Source organism: Alexandromys fortis, unplaced genomic scaffold (assembly GCF_014885135.2).
Source record: "Alexandromys fortis isolate MF-2015 unplaced genomic scaffold, M_Fortis_MF-2015_v1.1 scaffold_122, whole genome shotgun sequence".
Classification (NCBI taxonomy): Eukaryota; Metazoa; Chordata; class Mammalia; order Rodentia; family Cricetidae; genus Alexandromys; species Alexandromys fortis.
The window spans coordinates 4171869-4174414 of NW_026068004.1; positions in this window are offsets into that span (position 1 = coordinate 4171869).

A 2546-nucleotide genomic window follows, 5' to 3' on the forward strand; every position below is an offset into this window, starting at 1 on the left:
TGAAAGACCTCAATATCAGTCCAAACACACTGAACCTGATTGAAGAGAAAGTGGGAAGTACTCTACAACACGTGGGCACAGGAGACCACTTCCTACGTATAACCCCAGCAGCACAGACAGTAAGGGCCTCATTGAATAAATGGGACCTCCTGAGACTGAGAAGCTTCTGTAAAGCAAAGGACACTGTTGCTAAGACAGAAAGGCAACCCACTGACTGGGAGAAAATCTTCACCAACCCCGCAACTGACAAAGGTCTGCTCTCCAAAATATATAAAGAACTCAAGAAACTAGACCGTAAAAGGCTAATCAATCCAACTGACCCTAACTCTTTCACTCCTGTTTTTGATCCTCATCAGCTCTGAGAGGCAGTTGAGTCCAGGCAGAGATTCTTCTCCCTCAGGATAGATAAGGAAGCAGGTTCAGAGAGAAGCAGCCAGAATCCATTGAGTGTCACATATAGAAACAACAACCCTGGCTCTGTTGTTTTTAGTCTTGGGTATTTTATTATAGATTTATAGGGAGGAGCTCAAGAGGGAGTGAGACACATATACCATTTGAGTTAGGAATGGGTTTCAGCAACCTGGCTGAAAAACAGTCACATGATGGGGACAGAACTTTGCAAGGCTGAGAAAGCCTGAAGTCCAATGGAAAGTATATTTGAGATCAAGCAAAGGAGAACACTGACCAGAGGAAAATAATATAAAGTGAAAAAATGTTGGGGGTGGATCATATACCTTTCTGGGTGAAGACTCAAAAAAGTGGGCAGACATATCCAAGCCTTATGACTGTCTCAAGCATCTGCACACCCTAGCCTTTTTTTTTTTTTAAATGATTGCAGCTCTAAGAGATTTCCAAGCATGGTCCTAAATGCCTATTGCACAGATACAGAACAATGACCAAAAAGACATGAGCAATTTGACAAAATTCACCCATTTATTGAATGGTAGAAACAACTTCAGGACCTGGCCACTTGCCTCTTGGGTTAGGATGAATCTGCCATGTCTAACATGCTTAATTGTGTGAGTTCAAGCTAATGGCTGTACCTCTGCTCTAGTCAAAAATGCTCCTGCTTCGTAGAACTGGGTTTACTCCGCCATGGTCGCAGGGCCACCACAGAGGACAGCATGAAGTAAAAGTCAAATTCTAGAGAGTTCATTCTGCACTCACAGACTTAAGGAGAGGAGGGTAAGTTTAAAGAAGAGAAGGCAGCAGATCTACAGCTCTCACAACAGGGACGCCTTAACTGGCCCCCAGATGACAATGCCTCATTAATGGACCATGTAAGAATGGGCTCATTTGAGTAAATGAGGATGTCAAAATATTTTCCGTTTTGATGCATAGAGAAGAACATGACAAGCAGTGGGAGGATGGCCTGGGGAAGGGGCACACAGGTGTCTGCAGAGAATTCCATCCCATCCACTTAATTCTTCACACCCTTTCCTCTTGAGGACACCTTTGATGGGGATCCACATGAGACAGAAACATCTCACCATTCTTTCTGTTTCTAAGTGGCTACCCACAGGTCTCTCCACACTCATTTTATACAATTTACTATTATATTCCATGGCTGTTCATGACCATGTAAACAGCACATGGACCACAATGCATTCATAAATACAGACCCTCACCTGGAAGCTATTTCTTATTCCAAACCAAATTCCATGGACAGTGTTTTGTTTCCTGAGAGGGTTTCTCCTGACCACTGTCTTCAGTGATATCTGGAAACAGGACAAGGTGCTATGCTGGCCACTTTCAGGTGGGGTAGGCGTGTCATACAGAACCATGTGTAAAATCAACATGAGTTTGTTCCTCTTCCTCAATTCTCCCTGGGGAACTGACCATGGGGACCACAGGCTCAGACTGTGTAAGGGATGTAACAGGAGTAAGCCACTCAGGCCACTTGCTTGTGTAATATTTTGCCTTCATGGACTACTAAAGGTATCTGTGGGTGCACACTGATATTTGATGATGCCATTTTTTTGACCCACTACATGGGTACTCATCTAATTATGGACATCAATGGAAAAAAGAATCGTAAAACAAAACAAAAGCATTTTTATTCATAAATGTATTTTATGTATGTATACAAATATAGAATATCTTTAGTGTGTGTGCATGTGTGTTTGTGTCTGTGTGTCTGTGTGTGTACGGAGGGATTGAGTTCACATGCTCACTTGAAGTCTATGGTCCATGTATTGTTAAGATGTCAGAACATCCTAAATGCAATGTGCCTCCATCATAATCCTAGCAATCACTCTTTTGAAATTGCCAAATGATTCCTAAAGTTCAATGGAAAATGCTAGGCTCTCAGAAGAGGCCCGTGATTGTCATAAGAATGATTCCATAGGCTCATATATTTGAATATTTAGTTCCCAGGGAGAGAAAGACTTTGGAAAGATTAGAGGATTAGGATGTGTGGCTTTATTGTAGGAATTATGTCATTGAAGTTGGGATTGGAGGTTTCAGAAGCCCGTGCCAAATCTAGTGTCTCTCTGCCAGTGGATCAGGATGTAGCTCTCAGATACTGGCCTTGTGTCATCAGTGTC